Below are 14060 nucleotides of genomic sequence, written 5' to 3' on the forward strand. Positions count from 1 at the left end.
ACACGCCACTCGTCTCACATCCCGTGCAACCCACCAGATTCAATCACACACACACGGCACACACACACAACATACTGCCGGCACAACGCCCGCATTCCACGGAGCGCAGCGGTTGCACACACACACACACGCACCACACACACAACGCAACACACACACACACGCACTCACGAGCGATACAGAGGTATACACAGCACTGTTAGTTATGATTACGCTATACTAATGTGGTTTGAATTATTTGGATGACGCGGTGGAGCTGTGGAAGGCCATAGCTTTAGAGGTCTTTAGAAGGAAAAATGCTGCTAATCGAATAACTGTTACGCCTTCTATTCTAGACTTGGATTTCAAATCGAATAATCTTACCGCGTAATAAATAGGCAACTATGTTTCCCGTTATAATGCTATGCGTATCACTTTTGCTCTAGATGTGTATGGTGTGAATGAAAAAAAAATCGCGTGAATAGATGTAACGTTTATGGCCCAGCGTTATTGGCAGTAGTCGATCATGGCTAACAAATATTTACCCGTACCAGTCACACCAAAGGCCGCGGGCACACACAAACAGACACATTGCTGTAATAACAAGCAGACGCCATAGAACACGCTCACTATGACCAATGGAACAGCCGCTAAGTTCAAGTACTTCAAGAGCAAAAATTTGATATAGGATAGCTCGATCTCTAAGATTTACTAAGCATCACAAACCTGTATTACTGATATAATACTTCAAATTACGCTCCTACCTACCCACACGGTACTTGCTAGACCAGGATGAAGCCGGTTAGGGGGTTAGGTGATTGGTTATAAGCCTGCGTCGGATTAATTAAAGCATCAAGTTCAAGACGCTACGAAATTTGAACGGCGTCCATTGACACGACTCCGGTGCTAACCGGACCGCATATAAGACCTGAGTAAGCTGCCATCCCCCCTAAAACCACCTGAAATTAATGCGCCATTCTCCTATCACCAAGGTGGAGGGTGTGGTGTGTCGACGGCTTAACTATAAGAATGAGGGCTAACATCACAACCAACGGTGCAAATATATCTGTGGTATACCACTAATAATTCTATTTAACGGCGAGACGATGTTCATTTGTGACGACCAAATTTTATCAATAATCATAGACTCAGAACCACCTAACTATTCGTTTATAAGATATTGAAATCCTTTTGCTTTTAAAAATTTTAATAAATAAAAACACCCTCGTCGTAACCCTTGGCATGAAAAGTCGTTTTGCGCAACTTTAGATTCTGCGTTGAGTGGCGCTAAACCGTCGTGTAGTCGTTTAGTTTTAAAAACATTAAAAAAAAATTTCGAATGGTGATTGAACCCATGAAACTTTTTATGTAGCATAATTTAACCTAAATAAACTGAAAATAACCCTAGAACCTAGAGTAAACGATCCTTTAAATGGTCATCAGTTCTCAGTTCACTCGCCACGTCACCCGGCCCAGCAATTGTGACCTAAATAACCGCACATGTTTTGCGTAGCAGACACAGCTTTGGTGCGGATAACTTATCCCGCGCCTGCACTCCTGTCATTTTCGGCCAAATTGGTGGGGCGGGCCACACATATTGGGAGCGGATAGCGTGACAACATGCAACACAATTTACCTTGTCAATTTGTAAGTCTGTCACTCGGGGCTGTTACAACTGTTAGTTTTAGGAGACATCTTGCATGCGTAGCTTTGCCGAAAACATGAAAAAAATAAAACTTCCTTGGCTAATATATGAGATTTATTACATACCAGACCTTCTTAAGAATTGCTCTATATAATAGATTAGCAACTGTTAGAAAAATGAAGACAAGATAAAAAATCCCAGTGAAAGACCGGATACTCAGAGCCAGGGCTATAAGTTATAACATAAAAGTAGCGAGTATAAAAAGACATAAGCAAAGTTCCTACCAGTTCCATTCGAGTTAAAATGAAAATTTAGTACGTGTCAGGCATTAAATGAATTTATTATACTACACGTATCATGTCACCTGTATGAAAATCCTCTAGAAATGCCCAAAAGCCTTAAGACAGACCTTCTAAAGACGTGGTAACGGTGTCTATAATCACCATATTTATTATTACTATTACCCGACTAATGGTCACTCCGGATGTGGTTCAACACGTTCAGAGCGTATTTCTATCGCTCTGTACACTCCCTAACGAAATAGATAGGCAAGTTAGTAAGTGTGTATCTTATATATACTCTCTCTGGAAGAACAGACCGATGGACGTTACCTCGAATGTCACTGTGAGCAACTGTGCTAGATCATCGGTTGTCTCCTAGTCACGATCGTCGCACAAGATCTGTTCGTCCAAGTCCTGCTCTCTGTCTCGCTCAACCATCACGCCCTCTCCCCTTTCTTCTATCTCTCTCATGTGCATTTGCAAGCAATCTTGGCGGCTGGCTCTATCCCACAGGACGTATCTGTGATGCTTTTTACAATACCCGTTTAGAACTACTAGCAACGACTGAATGAATTTAAACTTAAACTAATTCACTCTGCATAATTATGGTCTAGTGTAATCGTCACTTCTGAACAATCACCCTTTCCAACAATTATAGATCGCAGTGTTTGAACACCATGTCAAACCGTTTGACAACCCCACTTCTCATCATTTGTCGCCACTTGTCTTTGAGTTGAATGTTATTCCTCTTAGGAAACATACTTGTTTCGACAATAGCCGCCCAATTTCCAGCACCATGTTCTTGCACTGCGTTGTGTAACATTCTCTCCTCAGAATGGCTCCATATCCTTAAGCTCCAGTCAGGCACAGGAGAGTAATCATCATCTGTGGAGTGAGTAGATTCTTCAAGATTGTTCACTACACCCAGTGCACTGTCCTCCCTTTAGATAAGACCACTTTATTCTTTGCATTCCGCTCATCAATCCATCTGTCACCACCGCACAAGAAGCTGGGCGCCTCCTGGTTCTGCTGCGTAGCTTTTCCGTAACGGGATTGGCAGCATCATTACTCGCAACCACACATGAATCTGGCAGCCTACGCATCCTGACATGCAGTGTCTTCTCACGAAGAGATTTCGCAGCATCAGCAGTCAGCTCTGGCACCTGGCTACGCCACTGAAGAAAGCATTATCCGGTATAGAATTATTCGGTCAATATAGTGACATAAGCACAAATCTGTCACCATATACCACGAGAGATCGAGAAGCGCACCGCAGTATCGTCTTACGGCGTTTGGTATCTGCCTATAAATGAACACCCCACTAATTAGTGCGTATATGCTCCCAGGTATAATAATGCTTTTACGTATATTGGCTCATATATCTGTGTAAACTATGAGGTAGCCTGATTATTCCTGACCTGCCATCTCCTGCCGAAAATATATAGTGCGCGCGCACACGAGCAGAATTCTCAATATAAGTGCATAAACCATGCAGCACCCAAAATCTCTTAAATCCTCCGCATGCCTCTCGTATCACAACGAGAAAATATTGGGGAAACGTGGAACCTGCTAACGCTTGCAACACCAACAATGAACGCCACAGGGATTTTCACTGAGAGAAACCTGACAGCTAGTCAGTGGGACACAGTCGACGAAGATAAGAGACACGTGTATTTTACAAAGACCCCATCGTACGTAAGAGCGCTCATCCTGACGGTATTCGTGTTGTCTTCTCTACTAGCGACGATTGGCAATGGACTTGGGATGGTCATCATAGCAAGGATTCGCCGACTGCAAACGGCGGCTAACCTCACAATTGTTAATCTGGCTTGCTGTGACTTTGTAGTGGGCTGTACGATGTGGACAGCCACTATACGTCGTGACACGATGCTGCGGTGCGCTCTATTCTCGGGGTATGCTGTCACGGTGATGCTAGCATCACTGATGGGAATTGCACTGTGCACGATAAACAGATACGTGGCCATCGTGCATCCGTTACACTACAACCTGTTGATGTCTCCAGCACGCACTGGTGCTCTCATTGTGGCATGCTTCGTGTACACAATGGCCCTCGGTGTTGCATCTATGATCCAAGCAGCATATTACTGGCAGCCGTCCTCAGTATGTATCGTTGATCAAGTGTTGCCACCCGGTTTCGTGTATTTTCTTGCCGGTCACTATATTGCTTTATTCATCGCCATGACTTACTGCTACACCGTCATCGCCAAGATCGCCTGGGCGCACACACAAAGAATGGAGACGGCATCAGATGCGGAGAGACGGGAAATGACCGCTTTCGACGCGATGCTGAAGATGTCAAAGATCATACTTACCGTCGTCGGCACTTCAACTACTCTTCTTGCACCGAACGTGCTCCACATGATGCTGATCCACAGCGTTCCGTTAGAAAAACTCAAAACACTGCGGGCTATTCGAACTATTGGACTGATAAGCAATTCGCTTGTGAATCCTGTCATTTACTTCTACAAGTACAAAGACTTTCGTCTAGCAGTAAGGCAAGTATTTGGTTGCCCTACGTCGTCTGTTACACCGTCTGAAGCTGCCATGGGACAAGAAACAGGTTAACTAGTCGCTTATGCAGTTAGCTGTAATGTTATGTGTAGACCACTAGGATGTCAGATGGAGTAGCCTTACATTACGAGATGTTACAGAAAGCGATAGACGTGTTATTTATATTATATATCAGTGGGTTGTGGTTATTCTGCATGTCAACCTGCCACTTGTATGAATATTTGTTGCATATCTCTTTTTCTATTTAAGTCCATTTCCTCTCTGTAATCGATGGATAACAAGTATGCAATTGGTCAACCTCGTTTCAGTATGACTGCTCCAACGCCATCCTTAGAAATATCAGCCTGTAAAACTAACTCTTTGTCATGGTAAACGTCTGCCAAGACTGGGGCCTCAGTAGGTTTCTTCATGATCTCATCAAATGCCTTTACACAGTCCGTAGACTGCTGAATTTGGGTCTCCTTCCTTTGCTTCTAACGTCTTACACTAACAGTTACTGAAGATGTAAAAAAAACAGAAGAAATCTTTCCTACATACTCTTCCACATCATTTTGTGAAAGCGCCACGACTGCTATCCATGTTGATAGTGTAAACTTATATATAGTAGTAACTGTGTAATATGATAAGCAGTTAAAAAGTATGCACAGTAATCCAGTTTATTCAGAGAGAATTGCTAGAGCCAGACACAATAGAGCATGAGTATGCTGTAAATAAAAGAGCATAAGAAATTGAAGGTTTCTTATATGATGGCAAGGTAATGCTGTCATCCACATTGATTAAAGCAATCCTTTGGCATACCTGCTCCAAGGGCGTCGGAACTGCCGAGGCACATTTTTCAGGCCATAAATTTTCCGTAACCAAAATCTTTCAATAATTTATACCGTCTTTTGGCCGGTACATATATCATGTATATATATACGTGTAATCTAGGCCCCTATAAGCGGAGACCAGGGTCAGATGAGGTCAGGTCAGGGGCGTGTACAGGGGGGGGGGGACCAGGGGGTCCGGACCCCCCCTGCTCGCGCAGAAAACGCATCTGAGGGGGTCTAATTTCAAAATTTGTTATGATCCAGAACTCTGGCACACATTCCTCTGCTCCCCGTCTACTCCTGATTCTATGCAGGCAGCATGCTGTTGCGTTATATTGAGGGCGCATTGAGTACACACTGATCTCGAGTCGGTTTTCGGTGAAAATACCAGATTTTCACCGCTCATTATCTCAGCGTAGGGGCATCGTAGGGACATGCGGTTTGTTTTATATGAACAAGGTAAGACAGCTAATCAATAATACTGCAAAGGATCGTCAAAATAAAACGGGAAAAGTTTACATCTTCGTTGAGAGCTTGCTTGGAATCCTAATTTTAGTGACTAGATTTGTTATACTTGGTTTGTTTACCTATTTCGCGTACTGTATTATGATATCGTGTTGCCGGCGTGCACTCATCAACCTCTCTTATAAGTTGCTAGTGTGATCATGACTCTATCTGAAGAAAATTTATAACGACATTAGATAGGGTTGAAAACGATAATAGAAGAGAGTGCCCAAGGTAACAACAATATATTCTGGTATCGCTTGAAACAATGTTCGAGCCACCCATTATTATTCTATAATTTTTTTTTATACAATGACATAAGTAAATATTCCATGTTATTAAATGAATAAATGAGTAATAATTATTTACCAAGTAATTAAATCTATTCAATTAACATTGTACAAAATCATTATTGAATTCAAACTGATATAAGCCTACCATCCTAGAACTAAATGCCAACGGATCATTTAATATAATGAACGCATTATTTATTTAATGATTTCGTTATCAGCATAATTGCGTTAACTCCATAATTAAAGTCATATCATTGATCTGGGTTTTACAATTGAATATCACATTTTTAGTTAGTAATTACTACTCACAAAGGAATAGGAAAACCAGGATCAACAAAAGAACCACTAGATCCATCGCAAACCGAAAAACTCCCAATGCTGCTGCCGGCAGCCATCAACAAAACAAACAACATCATGGCCATTAACAGCTACCCATAGATCACCAGCATCTTCAGAACATTTGATGCGCGTACACTCTCAAACAATGGGTTGTAGAAATGCTCACTGTGCCGCACCTGACCTTCCTGCGCCCTCGGACATGGGATGGAAACATGGTGATTCAGGACTACATGTTATCCTATACAAAAGTAAAGATGAGACATTTGTGAGCGAGACCAATTGCTCCGGCCTGACTGTATTAGCATTAAAGAGCATTTTGGGGTAAAGTTGGGAACCTAAACATTAAACATTGATACTTGATGAATTGTTATGAAATTTACTGGTATAGCTATATAATAGCTCATTTCCATAATTAATTATTACTCATCTGGATTACTACTGATCACTTTGCTCGACCCTCAAAATATAGGTAAAGACACTTTATTGCTTGCTTGTTGCCTAGTTTTGGAGATATTGGAGACAAATGACTTTTCTGTGATAACGGACACTAATTTGACACGAGTATGTTTACCACTTATTACTTCGGAAATGTGTTTATCTTATTCTCTGATCTTCAAAACACGTGTCTATACATTCTATTGTTCAATTTTGCATGACTGGGTACAAAGCTATTGTTGAAAATGGTTAAAAAAAGTCCAACAATGACAACTTGGCGGCCATTTTGTTTATGCAAATTAGATGGTCAAAAACTCAAGATTTCGCTTGGAAACCGAGCTTATCAGATTCAACATACTCGAATTATGTTAAAGTTATGTCTGGTTCCCAACTTTCACCACAAAATGCCACTAACATTCACATTTTTCAGAAATCATTCTACACATTTTTCAGCCAAGATTGCTTGCAAATGCACATGAGAGAGATAGAAGAGAGAGGGGGAGACAGAGATGGACGATGACAGAGACAAACAGACAGACGGAGTGAAGAGAGAGACGAATATAAACAAAAAACATGTCATAACATAGATAGTTGACGTTTTGAAACATAGTAAATTAGTTGATTATATGACACCTACCAAGTCTTTAGAAGTCTTCTTCTTAAAGGTTTTGGGCATTTCTAGAGGTTTTTCATACAGAGTTGACATTGATACGTGTAGTATAATAATATTTATGTAATTGCTTGACCACGTACTAAACTATTCATTTTAACTCGAGGAACTGTAGGAACTATGTTATGTCTTTTACTCACTACTTTTATGTTATAGCATGGCTTTCCAGTTGTTAATGTAATCAACTCGATTTTTTATATTGTCTGATTCTTTCTTTTCTAACAGTTTGTAAATCTATAGATCAATTTCTTAAGAAGTCTGGTTATGTAATAAATCTCATATATTAGCAAGCTAATTTGTTATTTTTCACTTTTTGGCAAAGTACGCATGCAAGATCTCTTCTAAAACATAACAGTTGTGACACGACCCCCGTACAGACTACAAATTTGATATGGTAAATTTGTGCAGTGTGTACACAACACTATCCCGCTCCCAATATGCGCTGGCCCGCACCAATTTGGCCCTGCAAATGAAGGAGTGCTAGGCGTGGGATAAGTTATCCCGCACCAAGCTGTGTCTGTACGCAACACGCGGGCCAGACCCGGTGCTAAATCGCAATACGAATGTGCATAGCCGTATTTAGGTCACTTAGTTGTACAATTGCTGTGCAGGGTGACGTGGCGAGCTGAACTGAGAACTGATGACTCATTTAATGTAAGATCAAATATTCAGTCTGTACGCTACGATTTGGCGCGCGCCAATTAAAGGGATCCTTTTCTCTAGGTTCTAGGGTTATTTTCAGTTAATTTAGGTTAAAATTATGCTACATAAAAAGTTTCATGGTTCAATCGCCATTAGAAATATTTTTTTCCAATGTTTTAAAACTAACGACTACAGATCGATTACAACGACGGTGGCGCCACTCAAAGCGCACGATCTGAAAAGTTGCGCAAAATGACTTTTCAGCCAAGGGCTACAGACCGAGGGTATTTCTTATTTATTAATTTAAAAGTAAAAGGATTGTAATATCTTATTAACGGCATATAGTTTCAGTTATATTATGGATAAATTTGTCCTAAAATGAACATCGTTCGGTTAAATAGAATTTAGGTATAAATATAATTGCACCTTTGTGATTAACCCTCGGTCTGTAATGTGCAAAATATATTGGGAAATGCGCAACTTTTTCAGGGTGGCAGCACGGTCGCGGGTGTCAATGGCGCCGTTCAAATTTCGTAGCGTTGAACTTGATGTATAATTAATTATAACAATTAAATTAGGTATCTGGTAACAAGTACATGTGGATATAGACGATTTGTTATACAGTAAGTACAGTTGTATGCAGTAACATCCTAGAGTTCAGTATCCCTTTAAATAGTAAATACCATATGAAATTTTGCAGTCTGTACGTGGTAATACGTGGATTTTTTTTGTTTTCATTCACTCCATACACATATCTAGAGCAAATGATACATAGTGTATAACGGGAAAATACTGCTATTTTACGGTAATATTATTTCATTTGAAATGCAAGTCTAGAATAGGGTAACAGTATTGCATTAGCAGCATTTTTCCCTTCTAAAGACTAAAGCCTACGGCTTCTACAGCTTCTCCAGCTTCTACAGCTTCCACTGCTCACCAAATAATTCAAACCACATTAGTATAGCGTAATACATAAGCGTGTGAACGCAAAGCTTCAGTGCCTGTGTATGTCTGTATGTGTGTGCGCGTGTGTGTGTGCGTGCGTGCGTGCGTGCGTGCGTGCGTGCGTGAAATTTTGAAGGCAGTATGATATGAAAACAGGCAGCCAAAAGCGAACCTCAAAACGTGGACATTTCTCAAATTTTTGAACTTCAACATTTATTTTTTCCGCACAAAAGTGGACCTCCGCCGCCTGTGGGGGGTGCGGGCGCACCCGTCGCACCCCCCTTCTCTACGTGCCTGTAGTGCAACGCTCATAAACGTTCACGCATCACGACAACTAGAGGCTTTATACAAAATGGCGGCCGACGAGCACCCCCCACGCGCAAGAGGTTCAAGGAGAACGCAGCAGCATCACAGAAGCAACATTTGGACGCACATGGCAGGAGGCACGCCCATCTTCGTGCCGATGCGGCCGCAGAAGCAGCAGCAGCAGGGAGGTGGGACGGCAACGAGGAGCGGAGACTGGAAGATCGATGCGGATGAGCTGGAGCGATGCTGCGGTTTGAAGACGAAGATGCTGATCCTGAACTCCCCCAACAACCCCGTTGGCAAGGTGTTCGACGGAAACGAACTACGCATGCTCGCCGACGTCGCCGAGTGGCTGACGTTCAACACGCGCAGCCACGTTCGCGTCGCCACGCTCCCGGACATGTAGCAACGCACGCTCACCATCAGCAGTGGTGGCAAGATGTTCAGCGCGACGGGGTGGAGGACGGGCTGGGTCATCGGTGCTCGGAACCTCCTTCGGTATCGTTCACACTCCGGCTCAGGAAGCGATTGCTATCGGGTTGGAGCGAGAGCTGGCGAGGTTGAATAGCTTCGATAGCTACCTCGGTAGCTTTACATCCTCGATGCAGAGTAAGCGGGACTTGCTAGTGAAGCATCTCGAGGAGGCTGGGATCCCGCCGGTTGTACCCGAAGGCGGTTACTTCATCATTGCCCATTTCTCCAACGTTGACGAGCACAGCGGGGCAGTGGAATCGGCGGATAGAGAAGCCAGAGACATCCGCTTTGCGAAATGGTTGATTCGCGGGCACAAGCTGTCCACGATAACAGTCAGCGCGTTCTACTTGCCCGCTAACCGACACATAGGCGAGAACTACGTTCGACTCTGCTTCATTAAGGACGAAACGCTGCAGAAAGCGTGCGATATTCTGAGACAGTGGTCGCTCGCAAAGTCACAATAGTACGTCGGCAAAATGTATCGGAGTACTGTACGAATGCACCCGATGTAGGGCAATGGACTGCTATGGCAGACATGCAGTCACATTCTGGAACTCGTAGGAAATTATATACTCATTATTTCTAATGGGGGGCTTATGTCGGGCTTCGACTGGAAGCAACTGGATTTCGAGCAACTGGACGCGATCGGCAGCGACTAGTTGCGTTTACAATACCCTTATATCACGCCCCCCGGAATCAATTCCCATAGAAAACCCCATCATAGAAATCATGACGTACATACACTTTCCGCGACCCGGCTTGCTACACAACTAAGGCTGCTCGCTACACTGCCCTCCCCTCAGTAGCGCGTAGGTTCCGTCACACTTTACACCATCAAATTAACAGCGTCAGCCTGAGTGATGCGCAACCCACCGAGTTTATACACAATTGTAGCTCCTATTCCCGCGATTGTCCGATAGTCCCGATAGTGTGAGTGCTGGCGCCGCCTGTCGCCTTCTCGTTTCAGGGGTGAGCACCCGAGGTATATATATAATAGCATATAATATATATAATAGCATATATATATAATAGCATTCACCTAGCCTGGTCGCCGGCTTCTCATCCCAGGGGTTGGCACCCGGGGTATAGCGTTTGTCTAGCCTGATCGCCGGCCTCTCGTCAGCTGCTGCCGCTCGCCGTGGGGTAGGCCTGGGTGCTTCTCAGGCCGACTTCGGCGGTGACTGGCGCCGTCGCTCCTTCTTGTCGTCGAGCATCCAGGCCGTCCTCATAACGCGGAGCTGCAGGTGGAGGTGAAGCAGGTCCGCCTGGCGCAAGACGTCGGCCTACATCCCGCGGATTTCCTCGTCAATGACCATCGGCACCAGCACCGTGTACGGGGGTGCCGGGACCGTCAACGGGGCCACGGGGGTGCCGGCAGAGCGACTGGCTGCCACCACCGCCGTGTGGTATCGCCCTCGCTACTGTCGGTCGTCGGCCTCCTATAGCTGTGCGGCAGGGTCAGGACGAGCACCACCGAGCAGGGCTTCATCGCCGCGTCGATTGCCTCCTCCCGAGCCTTCTTCTTTTTCAGCGTCTGCAGGGCGGTCAGGGGGTTGCTGAGCCGCCTTTTTGGTCAGAGCGGTGCCAGCTAGGGCGAGAGTCGTCGTCATCGTTTCCACCGGCGGTGCCGTATCGGTGGGTCCGGAGAGGTACCCGGCGGAGGCATCCCGGTATGATGGGTTGTCTCCATCGGGTAGCCGGACCCACTGGTCCCGCCAGTAGTCCTCGCTTATCTTGTGAGGGCGGCTACGGAGGTGTCGAGCCAGCTGGTAGTCAACAGCGGTCTCATCTTCACTATGCTCCCCGCGTCCTTCGCCGGCGGCAGTCCCATCTTCTCTGTGCTCGCCGCATACTTCGGCGGCAGTGGTCTCATCTTCACGCAGCGGCCACGCTGCCGGCGCGTTTTCGCCCTCGTACAACTTGAGCTCGTTGACGACGACAACCTTCGGCTGGGCGTACTGTATCCACTTCTCCTTTATCCACTGAAGGCTGTCCCAGGCCTTCACCACCAAGTACGGGCCTCTCCACGGTCTGCCGAGCTTTCCATCAGCGGGGGGGGGGGAGTAAAAGTACCACACCCAAGTACCCGGCCCAAACCGAGCAGGTACCACTCGCCGATCATAATTCCTCTTCGGTCTCTGAGCCGCTCGCCTGAGCTGGGAGCGTGCGCAAGCGTGTGCCTCTTCTGTGACCCTCCTTACCCACTCAATCGAGGCAATCCGCCGTTGTCAGCGCAGTCTGGTTGCGAAGGGCGTACGCCTCGGTCCACTTTGTGAATTAATTGCAGACTACCAGGATGTATTCGTGCCCGTGCTCGGTACGGGGTAGCGGTCCAAGAAAATCGACTGCGATTCTTTCCATGGGTGCCCCAACGGCTTGCTGCTGCAGCCGAGTTCTCCTACGGCGGCCCTCCTTCTTCCTTGCGCAAGGGTCGCACCGCTGCCACCATTTCTGTACGTCTCCCCGCAGCCCGGGCCAGGTAAAGGGTTGCCGAATGCGGGCGAGCGTCTTCGTGATGCCCAGATGCCCGGACATCTTGCCCCCATGCACTAGGCCCATTATCTCCCGTTGTAGCGTCGGTGGCGCCACCAGATGTGCGACTGGTACGCTGGGCCGGCTCTCGGGGATCCACATTCGGTATAACAGACCTTGCCGTACTTCGAGGTGTGCTAGGTCTTTACCCGGTGTTATGACCACCGTCTCCTCGCCAAGGTTAACTACCGCGACGGTGATAGTGGGGCGGATATGTGTCTGAGGTGTGCACTTCTGGAAAGAAGCATGAAAATTTGCTCTAGGGGGGTTTTGAGTATGCTGATTTCAAAAATTGCGGGAAACACGATGTCACTCCAACGTTTCCCGCCAAAAAATCCAAAATTAAAAATGGCCGCCAGAAAAAATGTTTTTCACCTCATAAATCAGCTGTAAGTGCCCCGATTACGCATGGATCCTGGTGTATATACCTGTGTTTTTGATAGTTCAAAGATGCAAATAGTAAACACATTGTCAAATATCATAAGATATGATCTTCCCGCAAAAGTTTGAAAATTCTAAAATGGCCCACCACAAAACACGTTTTGACCCTTAAATAGCTGTAAAGTGCCCCCAAGTACCATGATCTTGGTCTCTATACATGTTTTTGAGGTCAATGAAGCCATAGAACGGGTATAGAACACATGTAATCTATCATACCTATCTTCCGTCAAAAGAATTTAATCCAGCAATGGCTGCCACAAACGCATTTCTTTGCATAAAATTGGCTATACGAGTGCCACGTTACCAGGATCTAGTTATCTATAGGCCTTGTCTCGTTATGTCAAGGAACCCGATGGAAAACATGAAATATTCTAACATACATCTTAAAATTAAAGCAAATAAATATAAAATGTTTTTTTAGGTCAAAGAACTGGGTAGAACACGTGAAATAAATTTATGATGAAAAACTTAAGTATGCCATCCTATACTTCAGTTCATAATTTCTGTTACACGCTTGGAAGGTACGCCTGCGCGCTCGCCGCATAAACGTTTGTTTCCTCATGATTTCATGAAGACGCAGTGCACGCAATAAAAAAAGGGCAGCGCGTATGCGTGTAAAAACAATCCAATGGTGTATCATGTATTATGTTAAAACAGGTTAAAAATCTCTGTCAGTGTCTCATGATGATCAGATTTGCTTTTCTTACATTCTCGTGTTTACACTAATCCTGAACAGAAGCACATCTGTGGTAGCCTTCGAGATTTTGGCTTTGACACACTTGCATCTTTTTGTACACGTACTTTTGTATCCAATTTTACCCAGTTCCTGGCCTAGCTTTTTGTGCTCTGGAAGAGTGGTCCGCATGGAGTCTATGGGGAATCTATCTGTCACTCTTGCACAGCCCGCATACAATCTGGCGATGGAACTTTTAGGGTCTCCTATAAGTGCAGGGGGGGGTGTCCTCAAGATGTGCGCTGCCTGATAAACAGCCTTTTCACATGCTGTTCCAGGGCATCGCACCGTTAGAGGAATGTTTTCCATCTTACGAGTTTTTTGATGAACACTTGTTCTTGCTTTATTCACGGATGGCTGAGTGCTGATTTTGCTGATACAAGAGAACATAAATATCTCTCTATTTGTGCTTCGCTACGTGTCGGGGGTACTGCTTGGAGCATGGAAGTAACGGTTAAAAAAAATAATCGGTTTGAGATGAGGCATACTGCAACACTGCG

The 14060-nt window shown here is 45.0% G+C and overlaps 1 protein-coding gene across 1 annotated transcript in view; it reads right to left on the bottom strand.

Moving 5' to 3' along the window:
- Nucleotides 1–5996: 5996 nt before the first annotated feature.
- LOC106813558 (dnaJ homolog subfamily C member 5-like) overlaps nucleotides 5997–14060 on the bottom strand; it is a gene marked incomplete at its 5' end in the record, with an annotated part of 25390 nt that continues 17326 nt past the window's right edge. The window contains one exon of the mRNA XM_014817726.1: nucleotides 5997–6620. The remainder of the gene's footprint in view (nucleotides 6621–14060) is intronic.

This window comes from Priapulus caudatus, unplaced genomic scaffold (assembly GCF_000485595.1).
Source record: "Priapulus caudatus unplaced genomic scaffold, Priapulus_caudatus-5.0.1 Scaffold791, whole genome shotgun sequence".
NCBI classification, from domain to species: Eukaryota; Metazoa; Priapulida; class Priapulimorpha; order Priapulimorphida; family Priapulidae; genus Priapulus; species Priapulus caudatus.